We start from the raw sequence: 8,971 nt of genomic DNA on the forward strand, positions 1-8,971 counted from the left end.
GCTGTTTAATTGTTTTTGTTGCAACTACTTAATCGTCGGGCTTTTTAATTTGCACGCTAATGCATTTGAGGCGATATTCACAAATAACGTGTACATATTAGGGTGCCTCTCCACAAAAAGTTGCGGTTTTTAAACAAGAATTATAAAATTTATTGTAATTTAAGACATCCACCAAAATATTTTGTAAAAAAAATATTAATTAATTTAATTTTTTGGAAAATTTATTTTTAAAATTGACATTATTTATAAAAAATAGATCCAGACTACGAAAATCTTAATATTTTTTCGGAAATATTTTGGCGGCAGTCTTTAAATAAAATAAATTTTTTTCCAATGGAAAAACAGTAACCTGTTGTTACTTGGAAACTACATACATTAGGATGGGTCAATTTTGTTTACTAAGTGGGTACTTTCGATCCACTTTCCAATGTTGATGCCAAAAATATTTCACAGTTTTTGTCAATTACACTTCGCTATGTGCTCGTTAAAAGTGGGACATGTCGTTCCATGGATTGAATATGGCAAGTAATCAAAGATACAGGAAATGCAGGTTTATCCAAATTCATGTAATGGAATAAATGTTCATAAGGAATATTTGCTACGAACGAAGGCTTAAAGAAAAAATATCTTCATCATTTAAGTCAATCATCTTGAGATGTTATTTAGGGGCGCTTAGTAACATCTTATTTCTTCAGAGCTGTTGATGATTTTTTTTTTTAATTTTATCCAACAACAACGCCATTTTTGGAAAATTTTTGAAACGTCAGAAAATGCTTTAAGAAAAAGTTAAGTCCAGAAATGGATTTCGCATACAAAACAACTCTTTATAGCAAGTTTTTGTACAAAATGCTCTTAAAGACAAAAAACCTATTATTTTCACCATTTGGCAAGTTGGAAACTGATTTCAGAAATTTTGTGTTCTTAGGAAAATTTTCTAAGAATTGCAGTTCATACCCGCTTAGTTAAAAAAAAAACTTCCCTCTAAAGTGACCCGCCCTAACAGACATACAACTTGAATTGGCGCGTGGTATTTTTGTTTTTTGTTGTTACCGCATGCTTTCGGTGTCATCATGTCATTAAGCTCTTGCACTCACTTTTTTTTTTGTGTAGCCATTTTTTTTTTAATGATTGTTTGTATGTGGGCTCTTATTTTAAAATAAAGTGGAAATCATGATTCGTCGTGCCATTAGAGGTATTTGTCCACCCTTTGCTAATGACAAGAGGAATGCGTGTGGCATGTTGCACAAAGCTTGTAAATTTTTTTTCATTTTACCAAGGCAAGTCTCTGGTAAATATCTAAGGCATTCCATTAGTAATCATTCTTACATATAGTACGTAGTCTTTGTACTTAAAAAAAGATATTCATATTCATTCCCCTATCTTTTTATGTAAAAAACACCAATAATATGGTGAGGTATTTTATGAGATAGTATCTAGCTTTTGATACTAATCGCAGGAAGTGAGTTGAGCTCATTTGGGCACGAAGCCCACTCTTCGACTACTAGGATCGCGGTACCCTATGAACCCATGAGAGTGCAACTTCGAAAGTACAAGTACTGTTCAATTAAAATCCGTAGAAAGTTTGGATCGTATTTTAGATTCATCTGGTAAATTTATAGTTTCCATTCGATTTTTTTTTTTAATTTTTTTAAGCTTTTCTCTAGACATCAAGTATTATTTGCAACTACGTCTGAGCACTTGTTAAATTGTTTAAATTTCCCGGGCCACCAAAATTCCAAATCATTCCCTATATGTATTAGTGATTGTTTATAGCTATTTTTTGATTGCCTATAATCCATTTTTTTTTTTTTACTATTTTCTAGCGAATCTTTTACTTTTGAAGAAAAGTCAACGCTGCACCCACTTTTCCCACCGATACTTAAGTATCTGAATGTCTGCACCTGTTTTTTTGTTGTGTGAACTGCATTAACGTTTCCAATTTCATTGAACCGTTATGAAGAAATTAAACAACCATTGGCTGGATTTTCCCAATCCTTTTCTGATTGGATTATTTTATTTTGTTTTGTACTTTTCGAGCTTTTTCATTTGCCCACATTTTAACTTGCATTGCGTTGCGCTGATTAGCTTAATGTAGCGATGCAATAAAAATTGGTTTTAAATTTCATTATTACTGTTATATGTACATATGTACGTATGTATGTGTAAACAATGAGTTACATATGTATATAAGAAACATGTTCACTTAATTGATATTTGCTTTTTTATTAAGAAAACAAAATTTGAAATTTTTTTATCACAAAAGGAACATAAAGTAAAATGAAACAAAAAAGGATAAATAAAAATGAAATGAAATAAAATATAAAAAAATTACATCGAAGCATAAAAAAGACAAACGTATGTATGTTAAAAGAAAACTAAATTAAATAAAAAATATAAAAATAAGTTAAAAAAATAAGATTTAAACAAAATACGATGTAAATAAACTAAATAAAACTTTAAATTAATTCATCTAATTTACAATAAATAAAATTTCAATACGTTAAAAAATCAAATTAGAATACAAAAAGATTAAAATTAAACAAAGAATATGTCACAATAAATTCTAACCTAAAATAAATCAAATAAAAAATTATAAAAAACCAAAGGCATAAGTCAAAAAACGAAATAAAAAATAAAAAGGTTACAATAAAAAGATATAAGAAAAAGTAATTAAAATTACAAATTACAAAAAACTAAAAAAACAATTGAAAATAAAAAATTACAAAATGTAAATTGTAATTAAAAACTACAGTAAAATAAACTGCAATATAATGAAATAGAATAATATAAAAATAAAACTAAAAATACAAATTTTAATTAACTAAAATAAAATCAAATAGAATAAAAATAAACAATTCAGGGACCGAAATTAACCGTCAAGTATCAAGATTTTAATTGTTAGATCATGGAAAAAGAGCTAATTTTTGTGTTTTATTTATTATTTGATATTTTTTTTGAGTTTGGAAGAGCATCGTTTTCATGACTGATTTAAATCTTTCACTATCAAAAAAGAAAAATCTGTACGGTTAAATTTGTTCGGAAAATTAGAAATCCCAATTTAATGGTTAAATTATGGCCCCTGAAAAAATTGAATACAAAGATAAAGATAGAGACAAAGAAAAAGATTAAACGGAAAAATGAGATATTTTATGTTATGTTATGTTTTGTTATGTTATGTTACGTTCTGTTATGTTAAGTTATGTTATTCAACGCTTTTCACCTCAAGTTACCACAGTTTACTTCAACACCTGTCAATTAATCCGACATCAACTCCTCTCTATTCGTCTCAGCGCATCTCAGCTCATCTCACCCCAATTCACCTCATTTCAACTCAGCTCATCTCAGATCACCCCAAACAATTGTTATTTCACCTCAACTCACCTTACCTCACGGCAACTCATCTCACCTCGGCTCAACTCACCTTAACTTACCTGAGGGTCAATGCCCGTTCTGCGTTATCGTGAAGTGAAAAGTATAAAATAAATGCCGTGTAAAAGAGTAATTTTTATCTCTTCACGATAACGCATAACGGGAATTGACCCTCTGTAATCAGCTCACCTGAACTCAACTCACCTTAACTCAACTCTGCTCAACTCATCTTAACGTACCCCAGCTCCCCTTAATTTTTCTGTTTGAATTTCGACCGCTAGGCGAACACTACTAAAATAAAGAAAGCAGAATAAATAAACGCATACAAACTAAAATAACACAATACAAAAACAAAGTAGTTTTAAATGCTAAAAAATAAATTTTACTAAAAAAATTAAGTAACATAAAATAATAAAAAAATATTTAACATTAAAAAAAAAAAAATGTATCGGGAAAATGTACATCGATGCTAAAATACATCGCCAGAAAAACATCTATATATCGAAGATTTGCGGTCTCTTGAATTCGAGTTAATGGGTAAAGTGAATTCAAAGCAACTCTGAGAGCCACATTAAAGTCGATGTTTAAAATCGTCGAAACTGACATCGATGTATCGCCAATCAAAAAGCTAAATACTATGAACATATATTCAGCGCAGCAATAGGTTCTAAGCAAACGTGGAAAAAAATTCGCGAAATCGGGCTGGGAAATATAAATAAAAATACGCATCCGGTTGATGATGATATTAGTGTCAATGATTTAAATGAAAAGTTTATAGAATCCATTGTTTCCACGGGTAAACCATGCTACGATAGCTACAGTGTTAGTCCGACCAAGTCCTTGTCAGATTTTAGCTTTGCTTGTGTTAATGAGTGTGATGTTGTCCAGTCCATACTATCCATAAAATCGAACGCTGTTGGACCTGATGGCCTAAATCCCAAGTTTGTTAAATGTATCCTTCCCAAAATCCTTCCCTATCTCACCTACGTGCTAAATTCAATACTAACGACTGCAACTTTTCCCGATTGTTGGAAAAGGGCCAAAATAATACCTATTCGGAAACCAAATGGTGATTATAGACCCATTGCGATTTTGCCCTTTCTCTCCAAAGTTCTCGAACGAATTATGCACCAACAGATAAACTCGTTTATTTCCAAAAAACTCGCTTGTGAGTGCATACCAATCTGGCTTCAGGTCGAATAAAAGTTGTGTCACTGCGCTTTTAACTGTTTCAGATGATATTAGAGTTAATATGGACAATAATTACGTAACTCTTCTAACTCTTCTTGACCACTCCAAGGCTTTCGATACGGTCGATCACCAACTGCTATGTTTAAAATTAAGAAATATATTCCACTTTTCGTCTTCAGCGGGGAGCCTGGTCAACTCTTATCTTCTCGGACGGACTCAAGCAGTAAGTGTGGGCAACGAGGAATCCAATTATTTAACCGTGTCCAAAGGGGTTCCCCAGGGATCCATACTCGGTCCATTATTATTTGTATTATACGTTGATGATCTCCCTAAAGTACTGAAGCACTGCAACATTCATGTTTATGCTGATGATGTGCAACTATATGTGAGCTGTCCTGTAGTGTCAATAAATTTGTGTATTCATGATTTAAACTCCGACTTAACCCGTGTTAATGAATGGGCCAGCAACAATGGCCTAGTTTTAAATCCTAAAAAATCGCAGTGCATAGCCATTTACAAAAAATACTTAGATCTCTGTAATTACGATAATGTGATATTGAACGGAACAGTGATACCCTTCGTTGATTCAGCCAGAAACCTAGGTGTAACATTTAATAGAACGTTGACGTGGAATAATCACATCTACTGTACAATAGGCAAAGTGTATGGTATGCTCAGATCACTATGGTCTACGCAATACTTCACACCAGTTAAAACTAGATTGCTTTTAGCCAAATCCTACTTGCTGCCAACACTACTGTATGGTTGCGAACTATATGCAAACTGTGATAGCACGTGTAATAAGAAACTGAATATACTATACAATAACATAGCGCGATATATATATGGTAAAAGACGTCACGACCACATTTCTCCGTGGGCTCTGAAAATATCCTCTATATCGTTCGATAATCTGTTGAAACTTAAGTGTCTAACGCTGCTTCATAAAATCATGGTCACGGAAGAACACCCACTCCTTAAAAGCCGCCTTCAAACTACTCGATCGTCACGATCACATCAGCTCTTGCACACAAATTACAACTCTATGATATCTGAGCGTCAATTTTTCGTTTACTCGGTTCGCCTTTGGAACAAGCTACCTGCTCAACTCAGGAGCATCAGGGTCACATCGCACTTCAAGAGTACATTACTTAAATTATACAACGAGTGAATAAAGAACATATTTTCCGTTTGCCCTAGTCATATGTTTTAATATGTTAATCTCAATGCATTGTCCATTTTTAACCCATTTTCTATTCTCAATCCCTAATTTCAAACCTCTAATTTCTAACTTCTACTTTCACATTTTGTTTAGTTCTTAACTTCAATATTGTAGGATTTTAAATTGTAATCTCTGTAATTTATAAATTTTTTTTAGCTTTAAGATTAAAACATTGTTTGGTTTTGTAATCATTTTAATTTAATATTCAATACTGAAATATAACCTATGGTTGTTGTATTGAAATAAATAAATAAATAAAAATAAATAAATAAATTTAGCGATGCTAGAAAATTGTAAACACCGATGGCAATCAACGAATTTGGAACTGATAATCCATCGATGCTCCGTTTACATCGCTAATACATACACATACCATATAACTGTGAGTAAAACAATAAGCTGTATTCTTTTGGGCTCGTCACATATCTTAAATGTACATATGTATGCATGTATTTAATTTTGGTTTTTAAGAGCACTTCACTATAAATACCTGTCGTACGTGGCGGCAGACAATTTCATTGTGCAAAATTTGTTGTTGCATATTCACGCATTCCGCCGACCTCTTTACCTTAGCTGCTTTCAATTTTCTGCCTTTATGACTTTTTGTTCGCTTGCATAACTTTATTAAGCTCACAATTGTTTATACGACACTCCCGCAAAAACGTAATAGTCAAATATGTAGGCAGCAATTCATGAAACGCCATTGTCAGACACACGGCTGTTAAGGTCATCGCGCATGCGTATCGCATTTGTCAACACAAGGAAACAATTTTTGAACGCGTAAGCGATTTGTATGAAAAGTTAACAAAAAAAAGAGAAACAATGAAAATCAAGGTCAATGATTGCAGTGGATGTACATATGTACTTACGGACAAACATTATTTGGTAAAAAATTAAAAATATTTAATCACATATGAGTACATACATATGTATTAAAGCTGTTACATAACAGGTAATTTTGGAAGCAATTTATTACTTACCCTTCGTCTACAATCTACGTATCATCTAAAATTATTGCTCATTAATTTGTTTAATTTGGTGCTAAATTGCAAAAATTATAATTATTAGAATTACAAGTCATTATATCTAATTATTTCATTCAATGCGAGTATGCTTATTAGGGTGTTTAATTTTTTGGCGATATTTTTTTCTCTGCGCTACCTGAAAGTCTGATACTTCACAGAAAATAAAAAATTTAGCCGTTTGAAAAAAAAAAATTAAGTGAAAATCTGATACTTCATAGAAAATAAAAAATTATTCTTTTATCCTGCGAGAGTGGGGAAGCAGTGTAGTAGCCAGACGTGGATGTGATGAGAGAGGTTCACGATAATTGATACAAGTATCGTGTCTGTTCCAAAGGTGATGGATGCGATAGATTTTTCTTGCCTCTGCGGCGGACGAGAATAACATACTTGGTCGCTCGAGGCTTGCTGGCGCTCTAGGGGCGAGTCTAGGGGCTTTTGGCGGATGAACCGCTTAGGGTCACAAGTAGAATACCTGGAATATTTAGACGGTGGCTCTATTACCAACATAGGGTGGTATGGTTAGCGTTCTGACCCCACCACTAAATTTAATGCCACCGTAACACCTACGGTGTCTCGGATAATAACAAATCTTCGTTTTGTATGAAAATCTTGAAAAAAGGTGAAAAAGGTGAAGGGATTGTAATGACTGGCGTGGTATCTGTTAGAGGAACATCTAAATTCGACTATCCACAACTCCCAGGTGGGTTTCCGCGCCGATCTTTTCTGCACAGTCCATACAAAAACAGTGAGAAGCATCCTCCAGCAGTGAGCTGAATTCTGAGCTGATTTATATTTGATGTGTGTCGATTTCGCAGAGGCTTTCGATAGTGATGATGGCGAGCACATTTGTCCAGCCCTGCGCAGTAGAGGTGTGCCTGAAAAAATCGTCGCTATCTATCTGAGACCTTCGAAGTTCACTGCGCAGCTCGACAAGGTTGCAAACTCTCACCTCTTCTCTTCCTTTTTCGTTGATTGGGGATGTGTTGGATGCTGCCATAAGGCCACTCCCTGACTGCGGACTTCGGTGGTCCATGACCAGTTAAAATGATAGTCCGAATTGTTTGGCTTTATATAATCTCTAATGAGGAGTTGCACAGAAAGACTCACATGGAGCCTCTTGAAATATGGATTCCAAGACAGAAATGGAAGTGGATAGGACAAACTTTGTGCAAAGAAGACGGCAGTACTTATTGCAAAGAAGGTCTTGAAATTGAATCCCCTAATCGGCAGAGTTTGACGTGAACGTGGAGAGAGAAGAACAGTCGATCGGGAGACGAAGCCACTCGGGTTAAGCTCAAACGATTGCCAGAAACAGAACCAGATGGCGCACTTCTACTACGGAGTAACTAAATACATAGTACAGCTCAAGGTATATTTAAGCACAGAAGCGGAAAAGGATGAGCGCAGCACCATTGTGAATAAAGTGCAAATCATAGAAGACACAACTACGTTCCCAAACTGTGAAAGAGTCTATAGAGTAGTTAAAGAGAATAAGGCGAAGCAAAGCACCACTGCATTTGTCGACTACTCGTAGCTGAATTTTCAGAATGCGCTGTAAGATAAATATGGCCACATACGTACGTACATTCGACGAAGTTTGTCTGTAGATTTCCTAGCGAGATAATCGCACTCGCAATAGCCACAGTCAAGCAGGAACGTGTCTTGTGACCAGGTGGCGTTTAAGTGACTTTTGTTGGTGGTCTATTAATCCGACTGACCGAGTGGCAGTGAAAAAATATACTTATAAACATATGTTTGTTTGTGTGTGTGTGTGTGTGTGTGTGATAAGTTGGTAGGTGGGTATATGGGCGGTCAGGCAATAAATGTTGGCGATTAAACTTAGAGGCTTTTTATTTTACTTTCTTCTGCTTTACCCATTCAACTAAGTGTGGCATATGTGTGTTGCAAAGTGTTAACGGAATCGTGAAAAAAATTAATGCTGCAAGTGCTATGCGATTGGTTTGATGTTCATTTGGATAGTGCGAATCGACGCTTAGTTTTTTATTTTTTTTAAAGGTTTTTTGGGTGAGGAAAATGTGACTGAGATTTTTGGAAAGCTTTCAAAATGGGATTTTGCTATTTGAAACTTTGCTTAACACATGTAAAATGGAAACATTTTGGAAATCGGTCACTCTTGATTTGGATGAACTTTTGGCAGAACTTT

The sequence above is a fragment of the Rhagoletis pomonella genome, unplaced genomic scaffold (assembly GCF_013731165.1).
Source record: "Rhagoletis pomonella isolate Grant_MI unplaced genomic scaffold, Rhpom_1.0 Rhpom_scaffold_00001, whole genome shotgun sequence".
NCBI lineage: Eukaryota > Metazoa > Arthropoda > Insecta > Diptera > Tephritidae > Rhagoletis > Rhagoletis pomonella.